This window comes from Malania oleifera, chromosome 7, assembly GCF_029873635.1.
Source record: "Malania oleifera isolate guangnan ecotype guangnan chromosome 7, ASM2987363v1, whole genome shotgun sequence".
Lineage (NCBI taxonomy): Eukaryota > Viridiplantae > Streptophyta > Magnoliopsida > Santalales > Ximeniaceae > Malania > Malania oleifera.
Window position 1 is genome coordinate 21,066,563 of NC_080423.1, and position 15,929 is coordinate 21,082,491.

General features: G+C 37.0%; 1 non-coding gene across 1 annotated transcript; it reads left to right on the plus strand.

Annotated features, from left to right (window-relative positions):
- The first annotated feature begins 8,525 nt into the window (after positions 1–8,525).
- On the plus strand, positions 8,526–8,633 carry LOC131161134 (small nucleolar RNA R71). Its single transcript, XR_009138292.1, has one exon. It is a non-coding gene; the product is annotated as a small nucleolar RNA R71 (small nucleolar RNA).
- The last annotated feature ends 7,296 nt before the right edge of the window (positions 8,634–15,929 follow it).

The window sequence follows — 15,929 nt, forward strand, 5'->3', positions numbered from 1 at the left end:
TATTTACCGGCGTATGGGCCGTGCTATGTGTATGACCTGCCAACGTACGGGCTGTGATATGATTTGCCGGCGTACAAGCCGAGCTATGTGTATGTTTTCTCAGCGTGCGGGCTAAGCTATGGATATGTTTTCCAGCGTACGGGCCGTGCTATGATGTGATTTGCCAGCGTACGGGCAATGTTATGATTTGTCGGCATATGGGCTGAGCTATAATAAAATATGTAATATCGGCGTATGGGCCGATGATTTTCATGATATACGTATATATGCAAAATGATATGATTGATGTGAAAATTAATGATATGAAATATCCATGTATCACAGTTTCAATATATATTATATGGTATTAGAACCTAGTTGGCTTGGTCTAAGCTAGCACTTGCACGGTACCGTTGCTTATATGTCCATGGTCTTCGTGATCATGATATTTGTATTAACGCTGCTATATAGAGTGGTGTGAGATTGGATGGTCGATGTGGTTTTTAAGAAGTGCGTGATCGCCCCTGGTGTACGGACCAGGTTAGGCAGACCCATCGAACTTACAGACTATACTTTTGACTTGGCAGTGGTCGGCCAACCATTGTCAAGTCCCGCCTTCGGGCCACACAACCCAGTCATGTGGGGGTAATACATGACAACAGCCAGCTAACCTACTAGGAATGTTTTTGTATTATTATTATATGAGATGGGATATGTTTATGGAAATGCAGTATGTTCTGTCATGTTTTGATGATATATATATATATATATATATATATGTTTTTCCAGATTGACATAACAGTTACTAATTATGGCCTATATGGTATACATATTACACGAAATACTTATGTTGCCACACACTGATATTAGTTTATTTCCCTTATTGAGAGGTGTCTCACCCCTAAATTTTATAAACTCTTTAGGAGCCCCTAATAGGAGAGCGAGTAAAGCCCCACTGGTCTAGTACGGTAGATCTGCCCTTCCAGAAGGGTGAGTATTTTGATAGGGTCAGAGGTATTTTGTGGAAATGGCCCTAAGACATATTCTTTTTGGGTTGAGTGTTGTGTATATATGGATACAGTGATTGTAGTAACTTTGGTATATTGTGATGTATGGTATAATGAGATATATATGATTGTGTATTTCCTACTGCTTAGGCTTCTGCTATATGTTCTGATATATCACTAGTACCCATGGGTCTAGGTGGATTATGATTTGTTGAGATTTATGTTGTTGATTTAAAAAAAAATAGAAATTAAGCAGGTCGTCACAACACCAAATTTCATAGACGAAGATCCAGATGCCATTACAACAATGCTTTAATACCAATTTGTTGTATAAATCAAATGCACTGCGGAATTTTTAATCGTGCAAATGAAGCACTCAATGGTAAAATATACAGAAATAACAATCACACTGACTATAAATGAAAGCAATAGAAACAATAACACAAGGAATTACGTGGTTCGGCGACTCCTACATCCACGAGAGCTAATGACAAGGATTCACTATCTTCTTGTCTAAAATACAAGAACAATACATCAATCCTCTTAACTATTTCAACCATCTCCCTACAGATACATCTAAGAAAACACATAAATAGAGTTCTTGGAGGTTTTCCCTCCAAACCCCAACCATATTAACATCCACCTTTCAAAATTTGAAATCTGTGCTGGGTATCTCAAGCTAAACCATTGATAGTTTTAGACAGAATGGAAATTGTTTGAAATACTACTCCAAATCGTCGACAGTTAGAGCCTTACTGTCGAGGGTTTCTTTTGCTACTGCTTGATTTCCTTCATGCTTTCCCTTTGTGCCAGCTTTCCACTCAATATGTGAGCCACATATCACAACAAAGATTTAGTGAGCTACTAAAAAAGTAGTTGTGCCATTTCATCACGACCAACTTGAAAAAATGGTTACAACTACTTGATGTGGCTTAATTCTATTTCAACACCCAAAAGAGCTAAACAACCAATAAGTCCTCTTGAGCTTGTGATAGATTAGCAATCGTCATCACCTCAGACAATGGACGATTTGCACAGAGGAAAGAATGAGAGCATACACCTTCATTAAAGAATGGAGATAATATGTGAAGATCACTTAATCCTACCTAAAGAAAGCTTCAAAGTGGATGAAGTAGTGGGCAGATCAAAGGAGAAGACCATTGCACTTCAATGTAGGTGAATTGGTATTTGCTAAGCTCCATCTAGAACAAATCAAGTCATTATGACTCTACGAGGTTAAGATAGCAGACTTAAGCCATTTATCACTAACATTAAAGATCCAACTCGAAGTCAGTTAACCAGAGCACCACTATATACATAAAAAATTGACATATGAGAAGTTGAAGATATACTTACAAACAAAGAGTTTACATTATCAAAGATGAAGCGACATGAGTTCTTAGTGAAGTGGAAGGGCCCCGGAGATGATGAAACCTACTCGATGTCATCTGGATACATCTAATCGTTCATGGACAAAGTTCAAGAGTACTTAACATCAAAGTCTATGTGGATGTCAATTGCATAAGTGGGAAAGAATGTCATGAACCAAACATTTTTATAACAATATACTTGGTAGTGATTGTTTGTCTCATGTGCATGGATAAGGACATCGAGAACGTCATGAGCCAAACTTGTTCATGAGATTATATATTCCTATGACTTGTTTCATGTGCATGAACGAGGACAATGATGATGATTGCATTGGTAGGGGAGAACATCACAATCAAAACTTGTTCATGACGTTATGTTTGCTTACATTTCACAAGATGTGAAGTTTTTTAGCCGATGACAAAAAGCAATAGGTCGCAATGGGTATTAAACATAAAAAAATGATTTTAAAAGATAGTTTAAAGATTATAAAACTTTTGGGACAATGAAAGTTTAAATTTTAAACAAATTACTTTTTGAGGATAGTGTTGTCGTTTGGTAGGCTCGCCAAGGCTTGGGTCGTTAACTACTAAAAATAATATTTATAAAACCTAACTATCCATTGTCAGTAGAAAGTGGGTAAGTCAGGTATCGATCCACAGAGACTTGAAGCACAGTTATTAAACCACTTCCAATTCAGTTTACTAAAGCCTTGTTATAAAAAAGAAGTGAAAGAAGGTATTTTGCAATGGTGATTATCTAACAACTACTGGAAAGCATGTAACCGAAAGCAAATAAATCTAAACTACTAGAAAGCAAGTAAATTTCTAAGTCACCCTACTCCTACAAAGCGATATTGTGGTCCAAATCAGACGCTGGACGCCATGCTTCTAACTATGCTCATCCAGACTTCCATAGAAGTACTAACCCAAGCGGGCCAAAGCGGGAGAGAGGTGATCGAGGGCACAGGGTAGCAAGGGTGCACCAACCATCTGAAGTACGGTCGGGAATCGAAGTATACCCTGTCTCAACGATTACGAACACCTTTATGGTTTCGTAACTGACTATTTCCTTCTAACTGATACGTAGCAGTGTTAATCCTTATATGCAATCTTTTGTCAAACACACAACAAGTAAATGAAAGCATGACTAAAAAGATCATCCCTTTATCATTCAAAACGTTTGTCACTGATGCCAGAAGTACAAGAGGAGATCATCTAATATACACAGTTGTTGTATAAACGCACCCGGTTGTCACAAGCTGTCGGACACTCCATACAGGAACCGAATCTACTTTACTCCTACTCTAACTTGGCTCTCAATGACTTCCTAGGTTTGTCACTAACTTAAGAGAGGCCAAAGAGGAACCCAAAGCTTGTGTTCATAGCGAATACTTATAGGCTCTAGGGTTTACAAGGGTTGTTTTACAAGTTAGGAAAGTTTGCAGCAAATCTCGCACAGCAGATCGTCGTTGTCGACCAAGTCGCTCCTCTGGCATTCTTGTGCACGCCCTAGTCGGATCTCGCAGGAAGTCAATGATTCAAATCTTCAATATCTTCGACTTTATCGTGCCTCAAGGTCTTGATGGTTGAGCTAATAGTCGAGACTTGCAATATCTCAATCTTTAGGAAATCTCAGTATCTCGACATAGTTGCCCCAGAAGGTCTTTTGGTTTAACATTTCATCTACTCTCTCGGTATTTTTTAATTTTAGTTCTGTCTCAGTATCGCAATGTGGTCACTATAGGGTGTCACTTGGTCGCAGACTTGGTCAAACCTTGCAACATTCTGATCTCAGTCTGAACCTTGGAGTTTGTAGTGGAAGACTAAGTCGCTCCTGTGATTTACTGGTCGCACCACATGGTCGAGCATCATCTTCTTGTCTATTTATGATATGAAGCTTTTGGAGCTTGGCTGAACATCTGAATTCGAGCTTTGAATCCTCCAAATCCTCCTTGGCTTCTTGTAATGCCTAACTTGATGGTTTTAACTTGTTTTTCCTAAAAAGACAAACAAATCTTGCATAGCTCTGAACAATGATAACTTTGGGTAAATACATAATAAAATGAGGATAAACAAAGGTAAATGAGGGTCTAAAATCATGTATTTTAGGGACTCATCACAACCCCCAACTTATACTTTGCTAGTCCTCAAGCAAAGCAAAATCTAAGAAAACTACCAAATCCTACCTATATCCTCTTTCGCGGGAAATGTGATTGCATTTACCATATGCAACAAGACTTTAAACCCCTAGGTTGATCCCAGTGGATGAGTTCTAGTCTCGTAAGGGTTTCTAGGGCGTTATCTACAAACATCAGTTTAAAAGATGCAAACGCATGCAACACAATCATACCATTTTACATACAAAGATATAACTTTATTACATACAGATTCCTTCATACACAACTCCATTATACACACATTGTGCAGCATTTTAACCATACAAAACTCAACATAACACTGCCATTTCAAGATGCTACTCACAGAGGATTAACCCATGATTATAATTCAAATTTAATATTAGCATGTAAATCCAAGTATGAATAGGCCACTTTACAAGGCATATGTACGGTATATGATTTGTCTCACTCAGAATGTTCGAAGGCACCAACAAAACGGTCATCTTAACTCAGCATCACTGGTTTATTCCCTCACAATTCACTAAAAAAAATAGGTTCACTCTCATATGTGAGAAAGAGTATCATGATCAAACGTCCCACATATTTGAAGAACTAACGCTAGAAGTGTGGAGTGGACTAATCTTATAGGAAAGGGATCCAGCCCTTATTGAGGTGTCGAGTCCTTCACCTTAGCATCTTCTCACTTATTTGCCACATTTAATCAAGACCACCCTAGATGAACTTATTCCCAAACTTGCATGAATTCAACAAATGCATTAGTCAGAAGATCCTTTATACGTGCAGAATCATAGTGTGTGTCCTCAACTTGACCCTTTTTATCTTTTCTTAGAGCAGGTGTATATTTTTGTTTTCATTTTTCTCTACTCAGGTTTCTCTTTCTTTTTCATTTTCCTTCTTTGCATGGTCAGCTAAAACAATCATCACCTTTTTATATTTTCTTCATGTTTCCAATGAGAATGTAGTTCAAACAAGAGTCCATGGAAAAAGTCGGTCTCTAAGAGTGGCTTAACCTTAAAGTCTTGAGTCGGCTACAAGACCTAGGTTTATATCTCCCCACTTGATGTCACCTCTAGGCTAGCAAATATAAGAGCAAGACTAGTTGTCAAAGGAAATCCAGTAAAAGAAAGAAAGTTGAGTTTTATAAACTCAGAGTTTGACGTCAAAAACTCAAGCAATGAATGAATGGCTCAACAGTACCTCACAAGGTGTCATAGTCACCATGGTTGTTCTCTCAATGCTCTCAAAGAACCCTAAGTGTTACAAATCATGTGTAAGTGTGTTTTTAGCCCCGTGAAGTACCATGTAAATACTAGAGTTTACATTGTAGTATTAATCCGAACAAACCACTAGTCAAGGACCTAGAGCAATATCAAGTTGTCGATAATGTTATGTGATCTTTACACAACTAATTTACTACATTGTTAGTGAGCATCATGAAATCATATAACTGAAAAGCTTATGCATGTAACATTAGGTTATATAGGTGTATGTAGAGGGTATAAAATATGTTAGCATAGTTCACTAGTATGTAGAGGGTATAAAATATGTTAGCATAGTTCACTGGAATTTATTTTCAAAAATTAAAAATTGTGTCATTTTTGTGCATGAATGTGTCATGCAGTGTGCCACCCCCTACCCCCAACTTAGAACTTCAGTGTCCTCACTAAATTGTGGATAGAAAATAGAACCAGGGTAAGGGATAGGACAGTACAAGGTGCTAGTAAGAACAAACAATGTACCTGCAAAATACAATAACTAGAATAGCATGCATGTAGAGATACCCTGTAGCGCAAAAGACCAATATGAGCCAAAAGCACCATGTATATGGCATTAGTATCAACAAGTTTACCTACTTTAATCGCATACCCCCAACTTATCCTATGACCTACTCTAAGGACTCTGACTTCTAATTAGTCTCCTCGAACTACCCTAAGGACTCAAAAAGAAAAGAAAAGCTATCAGGTTGCCTCCTAGAAGCGCAAAGTTACCGTCTTCAACCAGATGCATTGAAGCTCAATTTGGACTTATCCTGGTTCCCAAGAAGCATTGGCTTCTCTCTTTTCTTCCTCACAACCGAAGTTGCATACCCCCAACTTATGTTCAGAATTGGGGACCCACTCATGTTTTATTATAAATTGCTCAAAAGGGTCCACAAATTCAGCAATGGTAGGGCTATCAAGTTGAAGCGTACTTTCCCAAGGATGTTGCCATAGCATTGAAGGAGTTGTTTCCCTAATAATTTTGTCTATCATGTCTTTGTCTACAACTTGAGCGGCGTTTAAAGGATGTTAGGAAGCATTAAATATGTTCAGCCTACGTTGCTTATGGTCCTATGAGATGTCCATAATCCCCGTCCTACATTGAATGCAAGCATTAGCCGTGGCTAAAAATGGTCGTCCCAAAAGGACATGGATCGGGTTTGTGGAAGTCTCAATGTATAAAATGATGAAATCAATAGAGTAATGGAAATCTCCTACCTTGACTACCACATCTTCTACCACGCCTCAGGGCTGCTTAAAAGATCGATCAGCGAGGCATAAAGAAACCGAGGTGGGTCGCAACACTACTGGGTTAAGTTTATTATAGACTGAGTATGAAAGGATGTTCACAATTGCTCCTAAATCTAAAAGGGTCCCATCAATGGTGTAATCACCAATTACACATGAAATAATAGGTGAGTTGGGGTCTTTTAGTTTATAGCAAAGTGCTTTAGTATTATGGAACTCATATGCTCGGCCTACTTAACCAAACCATCCATATGCACCCTTGATTCTATCTCCTACGTTGACAAGTCCCTAAGGAATTTTATGAATGTAGGTGATTGCTTAATGTCATCAAGGAGAGACTTATCCATTCTCACTTGTTTAAACATGTTCCAAATGGACTTAATAGAAGCCTCTTTCCAAAATATAAAGAGTGCAAGTGGGGCTGTCAGATGTGTCACTAGGTAGCCATGAAAAGCCCTATAGGGGGCGAAGTGAGGTGTGGTTCTTCTGGTGGTGGGTATAAGACTCAATGATCTGTGTACCCAATTATGGGAAAAGAGAGTGCATGAATCAGCATTGGGTACTTCTAGTTTTTCGTCTTGGGTCTCCCCCGTGCTTAGCTGCTCCTTGCCTTGTTCTGTTGTTAGCCTGTTTTTTTGAAATGTGATTATCACCTGGGCCTACTCAGAATATGATGAGGGGCTAGCGTCTGATTCACCTTCTACCCCATATTGTCCCTTAAGATTTACTATAGGCTAACTTGGCAACTTGCCTTCATCTCTCAGACTCAAGGTGGTATCTAGTTATCCTAAAGTGAATTCTAGCTTCGCAATGGATTGGGAGTGAGAGTGAAGGAGTTGACAATCCGCTTGGCGATCAGCTTCAATATTCTTAAGGGATCTCAGCACCGTCTCTTAAAATGTGTCGTACTTGGGTTGCAAGGGAGATGATTGCTAGGCGGTTAAAAATCTAGGGGCTGAATTAGAATGACTTTGGAGATTTTGGTATGGTCGTGGAGGCAAAGCATTCAAGGCTTGTAGAGGTCTTTGTCCTTAAAAACCCGAAGCTTGCGGCCTCCACGAGAAGTTAGGATGCTATTTCCACCCAGGGTTGTATGTGTTTGAATACAGATCATTAGAGGCCTTGTCATACCAATTGTGGGTGGCCTTTACTTCCTCATGCCCAAGCTCGGGTGGGAAATGCGCGTGTGGGCAATTATAACATGTATGGGAAGGGTCGGAGCAAATTGTACATATCTCTACACACACCATTGTTTATGGTCCTTGGGACAAGCATTGATCCACCTTTTTGGATATGGCATGTAGAGTAGAAGCTAAATCCTGGCTCGTGGATAACTCGTAAAATTAGGGAGTCTACAGGGTGGCAGCCATGTGCTTTTGAGAGTTTTTAGCTAGATTTTCAAAGAGAATCCAGGCCTCGTTCTCATGCTTAGTAATGAAAGTACCTCTACATGATGCATCAACCATAGACCTATCTCTCTTAGCCAACCCTTCGTAGAAAGTTTGGACTAATTGCCACTTGGGGACCTAGTGATGTGGGCATATTTTCGGAGCAGGTCCCCAAAGTGCTCCCAAGTCTCAAAAAAGAGTTCCCTATCCATTTGTGAGAAACTTGTGATGGCTCTCTGAAGCTGGTTAGTATTTCCAATTAGAAAGTACTTTTTAAGAAATTCATGTAGCATGGTTGCTCAGTTGGTCACTGAGTTTGGTTCTAAGGACGTCAGCCAATATTTGGCTTTATCCTTTAGAGAGAACGGGAAGAGCCTAAGATGGAGAGCATCATCACTAAAATTAGGGATACGGATGGTGGAACAAATTTCCAAGAACTCATCTAGATGCTGATAAGGATTTTATATCGAGTTCTTATGAAAGATGGGCAATATCGCGATGATTGAAGTCTTTATCTCAAATTGTGCCGCTCAAACATCCAGGAATCAGATGCAGGACGATGAGGTCTATACATTAGGTACAAAGTAGTCGCTAATGGGCCGAAGATGTTGCTCTCCTACCACAGGTAGGTGGGGAGCGTGGGGTTCCAAAATTTGTTCAGTAGAAATCGGGGGGTTATCTTTGGTCATTGCTTTCAGTCCAGATGACTCAGTCTTCTTTGGATTAGAGATAGGTTTCCTCAAGGATCTACATTTTTTAATCTAAAGATCTATAGGAATTATCTCAGGTTTTAAATAACGTAGACCAAACATACACACATGCAAGCACACAGATTCAGACTTCAAAAATAGAAAATAAAATAAAGAAAATAGAAATTAACAAAGAAAGTGAAAACAAAAGGAGAGCAAATCAAAAGAACAAGGCAATAATACTCTAAAGCGGAAGTTGGCTTATAATCGTAGCCAAGTCCCTAGAAACGACACCAAAATTTGGTAGGTTTGCCAAGACTTGGGTCCTTAACTACCAAAAATAATATTTATAAAACCTAACTATCCCAAGTTCAATAGAAAGTGGGTAAGTCGGGTATCAATCCATGAAGACTTGAAGCACGGTTATTAAACCACTTCAAATTTAGTTTTCTAAAGCCTTGTTATGAAAAAGAAGTGAAAGATGGTATTTTGCAATGGTGATTATCTAACAACTACTAGAAAGCATGTAACTAAAAGCAAATTAATCTAAACTACTGCAAAGCAAGTAAATTTCTAAGTTACCGTACTCCTACAAAGCGATATTGTGGTTTGAATCAGATGCTGGATGTCATGCTTCTAACTACACTCATCTAGACTTCCATAGAAGTACTAACCAGAGCAGCCCAAAGCAGGAGAGGGGCGATCGAGGGCACAGGGTAGCAAGGGTGCACCAACCATCTGGAGTATGGTCGAGAACCAGAGTATACCCTGTCTCAACGATAACAAACCCCTCCACGGTTCCATAGCCAACTATTTCCCTCTGATTAATACGTAGCAGTGCTTATCCTTATCTGCAATCTTTCATCAAAGACACAGCAAGTAAATGGAAAGCATTAAATTGAAAGCAGTAAATGAAAGCATGAGTAAAAATATCATCCCTCTATCATTCAAAATTCCTGTCACCAACGCCAGAAGTACAAGAGGAAATTATCTAATATACACGGCTGTTGTATGAACGCCGCCGGTTGTCACAGGTCGTCGAACACTCCATACACAAACCGAAACTACTCTACTCCTACTCTAACTTGGCTCTCAAAGACTTCCTAGGTCTGTCACTAACCTAAGAGAGGTCAAAGAGGAACCCAGAGCTTGTGTTCATAGCGAATACTTATAGGCTCTAGGGTTTACAAGGGTTGTTTTACAAGTTAGGAAAGTTTGCAGCAAATCTCACGCAACAGATCGTCGCTGTCGACCAAGTTGCTCCTTTAGCATTCTTGTGCACACCCTAGTCAGATCTCGTAGGAAGTTAGGGATTTGAATCTTCAATATCTTCAACTTTATCACACCTTAGGGTCTTGATGGTCAAGCTGATGGTCAAGACTTGCAATATCTCGATTTTCAAGAAATCTTAGTATCTCGACATAGTTGCCCCGGAAGCTCTCTTAATAGAACACTTCATAGAGACTCTCGGTATTTCTGAATTTCAGTTCTATCTCAGTATGTCAACGTGGTTGCTCTAGGGTTTCACTTGGTCGCACACTTGGTCAAACCTTGCAGCATTCTAATCTTAGTCTGAACCTTAGAGTTTGCAGTGGAAGACTAAGTTGCCTCTGTGGTTTGCTAGTTGCGCCACATGGTTGAACATGATCTTCTTGTCTATTTATGATATGAAGCTTCTGAAGCTTGGCTGAAAGTGTGAATTCGAGCTTTGAATCCTCCAAATCCTCATTGGCTTCTTGTAATGCCTAACTCCATGGTTTTAACCTGTTTTTCCTGAAAAGAAAAACAAACCTTGCATAGCTCTGAACAATGATAACTCTGGGTAAATACATAATAAAATGAGGATAAACAAAGGTAAATAAGGGTCTAAATTCATGTATTTTAGGGACTCATCATCGTTACAGAACTTAACTAAAATAAAAAGTAGATTTGTAGGAGTAGTTTAATTTAATTTAATATAATTTAACTTAGTTAATTGTTGTATTATCATTATGATGATGATGATGATGATTATGATTATGATTATGATTATTATTGGTTTGACTTCAACTCATGCTCCTCACCTCAATTACCCTTCTTTGTGCGAAGCCTTGAGCAAGTCTCATCTTATAAAGGCATTAACAATTCAACAATATTAACCTGTGATTCCTCTTTGTTAGTCAACCATTAATTGCGTAGCTAGGGTTGTCGTTTAATTAGTCATCAAAACCATCTTTAAGCTTTATTTTGATTTCTTTTGACGTCTCTCACCCTCCCTTTATCACACATTGGCGGCTTGATCTTTCTAGGAATGTTTGGTCAAGCCCTTTTCTTTCTCTTAATTGTTCTTTACCTTAATATTGATCAACTCTTTGCCTGATTGTCTTTTACCCTATGATTTCCCTTCTTTTTTTTTTCTACATAAATATATATATATACCATTTGATGGGCAAACTTGATAGCCTAAGGTAAGCATGAGCCATAACCCTTACTCAATTTATGAAAAGCCCTTATAAAATATATAAAGTTGGACTTAAAGTAGGAAGGCCTTTGGTAATTGCAAACATGCACTTCACAAATGTATGGGTTTTAAGTTAAAATAAAGAAATTTTTTGGTGCCTATGTCAAATCTTTTAAAAAAAAATAGAAGGAAAAGAAGTTACTACTTTAGACTCTGCATTGCCTCTCTTGATCTGCTCCCATACTTCTGTTGACTTTTTCAGTCTGATCTCTGTTTTGATGATAACAAAGTACAATTATCTCATCTGTGCGTTTAGTACTTGAACAAGTTACTTCAAGCACGCATACATGGCAAAGGAAAAATGGAAGCCGTAAGGAATATAAAGCTCACATACCTTGGCCCATTCCATAAGAGAATTCAATAGCAAATGAGTGAAGATGTGTTTTTATTTTAGTTGTATTGTTTTAGATTATGTTTGTACATGCATGATCACATGATATAGTTGGAAGCTCAAAATGACATATAGATTGACCTTAGGATGCATGTTTTTCATGACATATTCATATGCAATGACCTAGGTTGGATTGGGCTGAATAACAGGCAACTCGTCGACAATTCCCTTGATCTCATCAACGAATGACTGAATGCCACTCATCGCTGAACGCACTGCTTTCATCAATGAGAAAATATTGAGACCATAAAAATCTCAGACAACCCACTAGTCGACGAATCCCCTGTTCACGTCAACGAATGCATTAAGGACACTCGACGAGAAATGTATCCACTCGTCAACAAGTCTATTGGGCAGAACGGCACTCCAACGCTCAATGGGAAGATTTTTTTTATTAGCAAAAATATTTTTTAATGATCCAACAGTCAGGATACGCCCATATATGAAGATGCTTATAAATATCAAACCCTAAACCTAGTGTTACATCCTTTTGCCAATACTCTTCACATAAAAACATTCTTAGGCATTCTTTACGTTGATTTTCAAGATCATAGGGCGTTCACTCATATCTTTTGCAAACATCTTGGGTATTGAGGTTTGGTAAAACAAGCTTTAATTTTTTAGCATTCAATCATCATATTCAAAGGATTTCTTCTCTCATATTCTTTTATTTTTAATATCTTATTAAGAGTAAGAACTCTAGTTCTTCATCGATTTATTATTTGAAATCTTTTTTTGGGAAAAAGTTTTGCTATAGTTTAAATCTTTGAAAGCATTCATGTTTATACCTTATTCAAAGATTTCATCGTATTCCATTATTGCAAAAACTATTTGAGAGTGAATCCTAAAATCACCAAAATATATTTTTTTGAGATATCTTATACGGAGAAATTTTTTAAATAAAGTTTAGATCTTTGGAGCAAACACATCATATATATTTTTATATACAAAGATCATATATTTGATTATTGCAAAAATATTATTGAAAACATCACATACACTCATTGAGCTTTAAGATTATATCCTATGAGTATGTTTATGAATTTATTGTACTCATTAGCTTATTGAGAAGCAGTCTAAGTGTATCCATATTTATATGTTATCACTTGTATTTACGGTTCGAGTTGTGAACTAAGAAGGAGGAAGTTATGTCTCTTGTAAGCAGCAGAGCATGAGGAAGATGTGTCTCTTGTAAGCAGCGGAAGTAGGAGGAAGTTGTGCCTCTTGTAAGCAGTAGAGTAGGAGGAAGTTGTGCCTCTTGTAAGCAGCGGAGTAGGAGGAAGCTGTGCCTCTTGTAAGCAGCAGAGTATGAGGAAGTTATGCCTCTTGTAAGTAGCAGAGTAGGAAGAAGTTGTGCCTCTTATAAGCAGCAGATTGTAACGGGAAGCGCCACCCAAGTTTAAGGAGCGAATTAGTGGAATCCTTGGGTAGTTAGCCCAAGCGAGGGCGTAGGCCGAGTTTGGCCGAACCTCATTAAAAATTTAGTGTCTACGCTCTCTCTCTCTCTCTCTCTCTCTCTCTATCTCTCTTTACAATTTCGCACTTATATTTTTTTGATCTGCTGTGCATGTTTTAAATATTGGCATATCTGAATATCTAAAATACTTGAGATTGATTGAGTAATACTGAGATTAAAGATAGGACATACGAAGAATTTTTTTAAATACCCAATTCACCCCCTTTTGGGAATACACCTAAATTCACATTTGGTATCAGAGTCTCGTTACATAGACTAAACCGTTTTTGTAAAAGATCATGATGGCTTATGTTGGTGTATCCCCATTCGGTGAGGGGCAATCTTATTTTAGTCCTCCAATATTTTGCGGCAAAAATTTTTCGATAGGGAAACTAAAAATGAGTGTTTTTATCAAATCAATGAATTGGAAGGCCTGACAAGTAATTGATAAAGGAATCTGCATGCCAAAAACTGAAAATGATATGCATGCAAATTCAAATACCATGGATATGTTATATTGTGCGTTAGATTTTAATATTTTTCATGAAATTATGGCATGTACATGTGCAAGAGACATTTGGGAAGAACTTGACAAGAGATATGGAAAGACTATGAAAGAAGTGACCACCATTCCTGAGGCTTCACGCTCAAATGTGTAAGAAGTGGTAATTCATGAACAAACTAAATTAGTCAAGGAGAAGGTGCATATATCTCAACATATCTTAGTTAATGATTCATTTATTGATTCATGTGATGATTTTTGTGATAAATATTATGAAAAATCATGTGATGATTTTTACGATAAATCCTATAAAAAATCATCTGATAAATCCTGCATTATATTGTGTAATGAATCATGTGTTAAATCATCTATTGATAACTCTGATAATGATTCGTGCAATATTTCATGTGATTATTTTAGTGAAAAATCTTGTATTGAATCTTGTGATAAAATTGTTAATAAAAGCATGTCCGCTAATGTTAAACTAGAAATTGCTTCATTTGAAATACATAAATTTCTAGTTGGGATGTCTAAGAAGAAATTATTCTTGAAAAATGTGAATAAAAAGCTAGCAAAACATGTAGAAGAATTAAGAGATTATCATGCTTGTCTAGAAAAGAAGAAGATCAAAAAGATATTGAAAATTATCTGCATAGATGGAAATATTGGGGATAATTCTAAAATTACAAATGAAAAGAATAATCATAATAAACCCTTAGGAGTTAAATGAAATAAATATTTCAAAAAGGGTTCGCCTCATAAACCCCACAGGTTTTTTTTTGCTTTTTCAAGTAAAAATAAAATGAATACACAGTCTTTCACATGTATATAAAGTGTGTCTTTATTGTGAAAGAAAAGGGCATATCTGGTTAACTTGCCTATTTAGAGGTGCCCGATGCAAAGACAAGAAAATAACATGGGTAACCAAGAAAGGTTCCAATTGGATTTACATGGTCATTTAATTCATCCTTTGTTCTTAGGACTAGTTATAGGGTAAGTGATGACTAAAAGGCTTGGAAAGTGGTATGTGCTTAAAATGAAAAATCTTAGTATATGCATACTAAGAATTTTACAAGAAAGTTAAGCCGATATGAAAACTCAAATAATATATCCAATATGAACTTAATGCATATATATTATAATGATTGGGTAAAATATAAAAATATTAGTTAAAGCATGCTAACTTTGATTTGTTCAAAGTAGAAGGTTGAAGGCTTAAAACTAGCTAAATATCAGGAACATTATACTTTACAAATGAGTAACATAACTCATACTATTGAAGATTAAATCCACTTCCAAATGGACAAAGCACTTTTGCTTGGAAAATAATTCTTAATGCTTAATCCATGCTTAAATAAAAAAAACCTAAGTTTAGCATACTTCGTCCATTGCATGAACTTGAGCCTCTCACACATTAAAATTCATAAGAAAAAGAGGCTAAATAGGTTTAGTTCATCCAAAGAAGTATTTATTGTGACTTTTTGGTCCTCCAAGCCTATGCATCCAAAGTCAAGTTCAAATCATTGAAAATCTAAGACACTTGATTAAGAAATTAGAAAATGAAAAAGACATTAAATGAATTGAGTACATAACTCAGGGGGAGTACTTTCATGGTTATAAATTAAAATACTCTCTTGATATTATATCATATTTTTATGCCCATATACCTACATGCTTTGTGAAACCTGCAAATCACTATCCATATATTGTTAAGTGTTTAGATATTTTTAATGGATAGTTAACTCTTTTTCTAGCATAATTATTATTTGGTCTACGGAAATGCATGCTTATATTGAATGTCACTTGCATAGCTGATGTCGTGTTGTGTAATGCATGCTGGTAGATACTCTAGGTTGTTGCTTGCTTAAAATGAATTATTTGTTGAAAAACAACCAGATTAGGGGAACATGTTTTATGGGAAAAAGTTCAATTTACATACGACATGCTGCCAAAATTTTATTAGATTTTTTTCCAAAATAAAACCATATGATAAGATGATTAT